Source organism: Phodopus roborovskii, unplaced genomic scaffold (genome assembly GCF_943737965.1).
Source record: "Phodopus roborovskii unplaced genomic scaffold, PHOROB, whole genome shotgun sequence".
Lineage (NCBI taxonomy): Eukaryota > Metazoa > Chordata > Mammalia > Rodentia > Cricetidae > Phodopus > Phodopus roborovskii.
Window position 1 is genome coordinate 14,563,436 of NW_026126485.1, and position 8,711 is coordinate 14,572,146.

At 36.8% G+C, this 8,711-nt stretch overlaps 1 pseudogene; it reads left to right on the forward strand.

Moving 5' to 3' along the window:
- Positions 1-1,094: 1,094 nt before the first annotated feature.
- LOC127229739 (heterogeneous nuclear ribonucleoprotein L-like) lies at positions 1,095-8,188 on the forward strand (annotated as a pseudogene).
- The last annotated feature ends 523 nt before the right edge of the window (positions 8,189-8,711 follow it).

Genomic DNA, 8,711 nt, shown 5'->3' on the forward strand with positions numbered 1-8,711 from the left:
AATAAATAATAAAATGAAACAAACAGTAACTTTATATTATTGATAGAAGCTACTGCTCATTTTATTCTTAAGATTTGATCTCCAAGAAATTAAAGTAAAATACAAAGAAACAAATAAAAAAACCTTAATTATATTAGGAACTAAAATTTGGAGTTTAGATTATCTTGGTAATAGAATGATTACTTAGCATACACTTTACCCTGAGTTTGGTTTTCAGCACTGAGAAACAAAGGAACAAAAATGTTAAAGAACTAAACATTAAATAAATTTAGGTAGTATGATTGCTAGTTTCAGGCCAGCTTCAGCTACAAAGTAGCTTTTAGCTAAACAGTAAGACTCTGTCTCAAAAAAGCAAAGGATGGTGCTGGGGGATGGTTCAGATGTTACAGGGGAAATGGTTCAGATGTGGCAGTGGTAATGTTCTTGCACTCCAAGCATGAGGCTCTCAAGTGTCAGGACCCCATGTAAAACTTTGGACACGCTGGCACCTACTTTGATTCCAGCACTGAGGAGATAGAGATAGGGGATCCCTGGACCTCATTGGCAAGGCAGTCTAGACAAATAAATTTTTCCCCAGAACTTTTTTATTCATTTTGTTAATTATAAACATTCTTATTTTCATACTAATCCCAGTTCCCTCTCCATCCTTCTCTCCAAAGCTCCCCCTACAAACCCCACATCCCAAACCCCATCCACTCCACAGGGCGGTTGAGGCCCCCCCTGTGTCACAAAAATAAAGATGGATTACTCTTGAGGTTAAAATCTAGCTTTCACATATTAATGCATCTATAAACAGAGAGATAGTACAAGGTGGGACACACACACACACACACACATACACCTAGAGAGAGGGGGGAGAGAGGGAGAGGGAGAGGGAGAAAGAGAGAGCACAGCATTTGAAAGTCTACAAAATTTGTTACGTTTATCCTATTTTATCACACTTTTAGAATGATTGACAATGATTTCCATTTAAGACTAGATAACAGAATAGGATATTTTTAATTATTTCTGTGTGTTTAAATGCATATTTTTGGCTCCTAAGAATTTTCCCTAATTAATTAACTATTTATCAAATTTTCTGTATCAGAGGTGACATGGCTGATCCAGAATCCCTGAACTCCAGTGGATATCAAAGTGAGTAACAGGTGTAACCCCCAACCAGTAGCATGAACACTATGTGCTTTCAAACATCTTAAAAATCCTTCTCAGAAGCTTTTTATCCACCTTCTGATGTGATGCTTGAAACGCCACATTGTAATTCATTTCCCATTTGCTGAATTATTTTCACTCTCGAATGAGTTCTCTATTAAAATGAAGATATGTCTGGAAAATTAACATTTAAGATCACTGTCTTAAAATCAACAAATATTTTGGGACATTTACAGCAAGATTTGGTAACTATGGAGCAAAGAATAGCACTTGTACTAAAAGTAAATGGTTGAAACACAGGAGAAAGAAAGTAAATTGGAGGTGATGAACACCAAAGACACACTTAGTATGTCACCTAAGAGATATCTCTGGAAGCACATCCAGTTTTAAATATCTTTCTGGGTGTTGTCCTTCTCACATCTCTGACTCAAATGAGATTTCTTGTGGAAATAAAGGTAAGACATCCTCATGGTGTTTCTCTTTAACTTCATGATGAATATCCTTCACATGTTAATTATTGTGATGTCTTTTCCTGTGTGTTTAATTCAGTCATCTTAGATTTCTATACCACAGTGTTAAATGGATAAGGTCAAAGTGCTGGGAAGAAATCATTTCTGAGTGCTTAACCCTAAATAGGATATTCATATCAGCCCCTCTGAGTTTATGGAATACAGCTGGAGGAGGCAAGCAGAAAGTAAGAGGTAGAGGAAAGAGGCAAATTGTAGGAAATGTTTTCTGGATGTGAAGTAGCTATCACATTTCTGAACTCACAATGCACCCTGAATATCTACATCGGACTCACATAAGAGGAAGCTGGTTAAGGGAGTGATTTATGTGACCCCCCCCCAAGACCTGGAAAGCCACTGGTAATTAATCACTTCTAAAGAAGGGCAGTCATTTTCTTCAGTTGTATAGCAGCTGTATAGTTGCACACACTCCATTAAAATAACCCTAAACTCATGACCATGGATGTGATTCTAATTATCCCCAGTGAGTCATTCAAAAATGAGGGGAGAGACTTTCAAAAAAGAATGTGTTCATTAGATTGGGAATAAAGAAGAATAATGTAAAGGAGAAGTATGAGGAAATATGGGTGAATAAAAAATACACTTTAAAAGTTAAATAAAATAAATTTATTACTACAAACGTTAAGAAGTATATGAGAATTTATATCATACCCATACCCCTTATTGTGATCAACAGTTATAAATTTGCTAATTACCCTATATTGATTGAAAAAAGCTATTGCTAAGCCCTAATTGTATCATTACATGTTCTAGTGACTTGTTCAAGTTCTAAATCCAGCCTTAGTGAATGAAAACAAAGTTTTCCATAGATGTCTTTGGTGATTGCTCTGAGTACTCATGAAAATACTTCTCTGGAAATCATATAGGCTGTTAGTTTTTAACATAAGAACCAATTATCTGAACACCGTACTGCTAAAGAAATAGATCCAAGCAGAATTGAAAAACAAAAGGAAAAATTTATTAAAACCAATTCCTGAAAAAGAATAAATTAAATGAGAAGAATGCAATTCCTCAAATTATAAACTGAATGTATATGTACTCCCTCCTCTGAATTTCTATATTAAAAACTGCCACCTCCTGTAATGGTATTGGGAGGTCAGGCCTTCAGAAACTAATTAAATTTAAGAAACAGAAAGGGAATGGTTGTCAATCTGGACTGTGTGTTAAGAAATGCCTAAGAGATCAGTAAAGAATAACTGGGTGTGTCTATAGTGATAATTCCATGAAAATTGTACTCTGAGGGCTCTTATATGATTAACCATTTAGTATCTCAATGTGCTCATTGTGGCAGTCAGTCAGTAGGTGAATGCTAGTATATGTGTGAGAGTCTCTGGGGACACATTTTTTTTTTTTTTTTTTTTTGGTTTTCAAGACAGAATTTCTCCATATTGCTTTGGAGCCTCTCCTGTAACTAGCTTGAACTTGCAGAGATCTGTATGCCTCTGACTCCTGAGTATACCCCATGCATATTGGAATTTTTATCTAACACTATTCTTTAAATGGATCCATTTTTCTCTGAGGATGTGTGAAATGGTCTACTTCACCATGCCTACTTGTCAAGGTGGGCTACAGCCTCTGAAATCATGATCTCCCTCAACAGATACCCCCTCACACACACACACAATTCTTCCCTCTCATGTAGTCATAGCTCTACAAAAGTAAATAGTAGTTGACATATACTAAAATCAGGTCTATTATCTTGCTCAGTACTGAATTCCATATTCTTCCTCCAAGAACAAGGAAAGACAATGTTTTCTCTAAATTTCCATTCAGTACTTTATTTAAATCTACACAAAAATGTAGACAATAATAGTTAAGAAAAGAATTCCAGATTGGAAGTTTCCCTACTTGTAAAGCACATCATCATGTTTGAAGAATCACGAAGGAACCATTGGAAAACTAGTAGATGGTTGAGGTAGGGCTTCCAGGTAAAAATCCAGTAGACACAAGTTTAAGTTTGACTTAGAAGGTAGCAATGGACAATCCAAATAGAACTCAAGAAATTCTTATTTACAATATAATAACGGAAATATATAGAAACAACATTACACAAATAACTTAAAGACATTAAGACAAACTTAATTGTTAACTGCTATAGAAAAAGATTAAAATTTTCAAAAGCATAGTTTGGGATTTCATATTTTTGGATGGAAAGACAAGTTAAAGAAACATTTATTTCACACATTGATTTCCGGACTCAATGTAATTCCTACTGAAATCCAAAGGTTTTTGTATAAAATTAGAATTTTATAAATGTATGACATTTATATGAAAGTGTGAGAAATTTCTTCACGTTCCATCCATTTGCCTGTGAATTTCAAGATTCCATTATTTTTTTTTCTACTGAGTAGTAGTTCATTGTGTAAACATGTCACATCTTCTTTATGCATACTTGAGTTGAAGGGCATCTAGGCTGCTTCCAGGTTCATGCTATTACAAATAACGCTGCTAAAGAATATAGTTAAACAGTTGTCCTTGTTGCATGGATGTGAATTATTTGGGTATATGCCTTAGAGTGGAATTGCTGGTTCCTGTGATAGACAGATTCCTATTTTCCTCAGGAACTGCCATACTGAACTCCACAAAATGGTTGTACAAGTTTGCACTCCCACCAGCAGTGGAGGAGTGTTCCCCTTTCTCCCATCCTTTCCAGAATAAGTTGTCATTGGTGTTCTAAATTTAATTATTCTGGCAGGAATAAGATGGTATCTCAGAGTTGTTTTGATTTGCAATTCCCTGATACTTAAGGATGTTGAGCACTTTCTTAAGTGTCCTTCAGCCATTTTGGATTCCTCTATTGAGAATTCTCTATTCAATTCTATACCCCCCTTTTAAAAGGGTTATTTGGTGTTTTGTTGACTAGTATCTTGAGTTCTGTGTATATTTTTGAGATCAGCCCTCCTTCAGTTTTCCAACTCTGAGGGCTGCCATTTTGTCTTTTGGTCTTGTCAACTGTGTCCTTTACCTTACAGAAGCGTCTTAGTTTCAGGAGGTCCCATTTATTTATTGTCAATCTCAGTGTCTGTGCTACTAGTGTTATCTTCAGGAAACAGTCTCCTGTACTGATTTGTTCAAGGTACCTCCCACTTTCTCTTCTAAGAGATTCAGTGTGGCTGGATTTATGTTGAGGTCTTTGATACATTTGGACTTGAATTTTGTGCATGGTGATAGACATGGATCTATCTGAAGTCTTCTACACAACATCATCCATTTGTGTCATCACCATTTGTTGAAGAAGCTTTCTTTTTTCCATTGTATACTTTTAGCTGTTTTGTCAAAAATCAGGTATTCTTATGTGTGTGGTTTAATATCAGGATTTTTATTCCATTCCATTGGTCTACCTGTCTATTAAGAAAAATCAATACAATCATTGAAAGGCGTGAAGTGGATATATTATACTTGATGACTATACAATTTAATGAGTATTTGAAGTAATTAAGGAGGTGTGATAATAGAATATGGGAAAACTTAGAACTCAAAGAAATGGAACTTAGGTTTTAGAAAATAGGCTTTTAATTAATTATCAAGTGACTTTAGACCAGAGTGTAAAGAAAATTCAATAGAAAAGAACAGTTCTTTGAACAGATGATACTTTGAAAATTGAATGGCACATATGAAACAATAGCCAGTCTTCCTTAATTTCATCTATAAAAATAAACTCAAAATGACATCAAGACAAAAATATAAGCTTTATATAAAAGTCTTAAAATAGAGTGTGCTTTTCATCACTGTGATGATGTTATTTCCTAGACATAATATTCAAACCCAAACAGTAAAAGGAGACAGACCCATTATAATTAATCCACAAAATTATAAAATTTTGTACTTCAAGACCATTACTAAAAAAATTTTAAAAACCCATTGAGTAGGCAAATATAACTCACAATTGCATGTCTGTTGAAGAAAATTATGTGCAGATTATATGATGACACCTTGCATCTCAAAAAAAAAAGGAAAACTTTTTAAACAAAGGCTTTATAGGAGAAATAAAATTAAAATGAGTCCACTAAAATGGATGTTAATCAAACATGACCTAGAGTATGCTCAAAGAAAGAGGAAACATAAACAAAATTAAGGCTAAATACCTTTGGGTAACAGGAAAAGCATCAGATTAGGTAACAATAAAGTCTCCCTAAAGGCCTTGGAATTAACCAGTCGTACTGATATTTTGAAACTGGTTGCCAGTCTCCCAGACCTTTTTAAGTCAATAAAGTTCTTCTGAATTAAGACATCTAGTATGTGGTTCTATCTTGTGACAGTCCTAGAATACAAATGGATCCACTTACAAACAAGTAAACTATGTCACTAAGAGTGTCATGAATAGCCACTCATTTATTACAATTTATCTTTTACCAAGTGGCACAAATGAGAACAGTTGTTAGTGTAAGGTATTAGATAAAGCTTTCATACAAGATTATCAGAGACAAATGATTATGGTTGACTTATTGCCTGAAGACACTGACTGCCTTAGTTAAGGAATTCTTGCCCCCAAATCTGTCTTATTGTAAGGCATCATTAGAAAGTGACTTGACAATAGCCCTAGGAGCTTGCAAACATAGTGTCATGATTCATAGCAGAACCAAATAAGGAGCAAAATTCTGTTTAATGGGTAAATAAGCTTAGAATTGAGACTGACTATGGCAATAAACCACTTTCATGATGAGAAATGATGGAAGAAAAGAGAACAATTTTATAAGTTTTTATCTACCTTCATAAAGTATTTCACTGTTGATTCAGAATCCATGTCCAAAAACAGACTGAGTCTACATTAGATACTCTCATGATTCTTCTTACTTACAAGCGAATATATCCTACACTTGAATATAGGCAAGCATTCAAATGACAAGTTTACTTATATATTGTTGAAAGGTGTTTTGTTTTTATAAAGTGATGCATGGGAAATTTTTTTTCAAACCATTTTATTGAAATGTGCCAAGATACATGGACAGCACAAATATATGAACAGGGGGGGAAAAATCACACATACAGTTATCTTAAAAAGTGAAGGTTAATCTTGGGAGATACTAGTTGCCCTTGCCCCCTCCAGAGTTCCAGCACTTCCGTTGTGGTTAAGCCTCTACTGACCTAGCATTTCAAAAGGAAACAAGAACTGCAAAAATAAATCAAAATGGAACAAAACCAAAGAAAACCAACAGCATAAAGGAAAGGGACGTTTTCCTGCTCATATGTGCTCTTCCCAGCATCTAATTAGGAGGCGTGCTGTGCGGTGGAGAAGCACAGCTTCAGAGTGTACGGGTATGGGCCATTTGGGTTTTTCATCTGATAATGGTTCAGGAAGCCCAATGTCTCCAGGGCATCGCTCTTAGAGTCCCACTCCAGCAGCTCAGAGGACCTGCTCTCACTTTTGCCTGAAAATACTTTCACAGAGTTAGGCTGCTTCACTCCCAGCTCATCGCAGATCTCGAAGAAGTTCTCCTCTTTACACTATCTGTAACCCTTGTGGCCCTGTCCAGAGAATTGTCATTTTCCGGAAGAATGGAGTCCAGGCTTATGGTGGAGTTTGATTCTGTGCCAAGTGCCCAGCGCCAAGGCCTCACTTAATAATGGGGCTGATATCTATTCTGACTGTTGTACTCTTAAGATCGAGTACGCGAAGCCTACCGGCTTAAAAGTGGTCAAGAATGATCAAGATAATTGTGACTACACACACAAACCCCAACCTCAGTGGACAAGGTGACCCTGGCAGTAATCCCAACAAACGCCAGCGGCAGCCCCCTCTTCTGGGAGATCATCCCGCTGCATATGGTGAGGGCAGGGGGTTCCCCTCTGTAGACTCCCGTGGCTCATGTGCCCCTGCCTGTCGTCCGCTGCGATAATTCTCACCTGTCCTCCCTATCTTTCCTTCCCAACCCCCAGGAGGGCCCCATGGTGGGTACCACAGCCATTACCATGAGGAGGGATATGCCCCCCCTCACTATGAAGGGAGAAGGATGGGCCCACCTGTGGGGGGTCACCGTCAGGGCCCAAGTCGCTATGGCCCCCAGTATGGTCATCCCCCACCACCTCCCCCACCACTCGACTATGGCCCCCATGCTGACAGCCCTGTGCTCGTGGTCTATGGCTTGGATCAATCTAAGATGAACTGTGATCGAGTCTTCAATGTCTTCTGCTTGTATGGCAATGTGGAGAAGGTGAAATTTATGAAAAGCAAGCCGGGGGCCCCCATGGTGATGATGGATGATGGCTATGCTGTGGACCGAGCCATTACTCACCTTAACAACAACTTCATGTTCGGGCAGAAGATGAATGTCTGTGTTTCCAAGCAGCCAGCCATTATGCCGGGCCGGTCATATGGGCTAGAAGACAGGTCCTGCAGTTACAAAGACTTCAGCGAGTCAAGGAACAATCGGTTCTCCACCCCAGAACAGGCAGCTAAGAACCGTATCCAGCACACTAGTAACATCCTGCATTTCTTCAACGCTCCCCTGGAGGTGACTGAGGAGAACTTCTTCGAGATCTTCATGGGAAATTTTTGTGTCTCCTCTATATAAAAATTCTGTGGAGGATAATCTTCCTGTTATCTTTTAATAGCCAGTCTTATAAGTTGCTTGATATATTTTCTATGCTTCCCTGGTTTATTTTGTAATCCAAGGTCTTGAATTCAACAATAGAGAGCAGCTTTTTCTTTTCTACATCCAAACTATTTGACTTTGAAATTTAGAGTAGATACTGAAAAAATATCTGAAATTTATAGCAGAATCATATTAGGAAATACATATTTGCAGTTTAATGATTGGAAACTATAATATGACCAATTATACATATTTCATCACTGTATATAATAAACATATATTTTACTTATATTGGTAAAGAATTTAACAATCATTCATAGAATGGTTAAATTTTCTAACGGTTAATGTAAATTTATATTTAATTTTCATCTGTCTCTATGAAACATCCAGTGCCAGTAGACCGTTTTATAAATAATTATAAGTATGGACAGAATTTAAACTCAGTTTTTTGATACCACTGTCCATATTTTTTCAAAAATTATCACTTTATAATTAAATATAT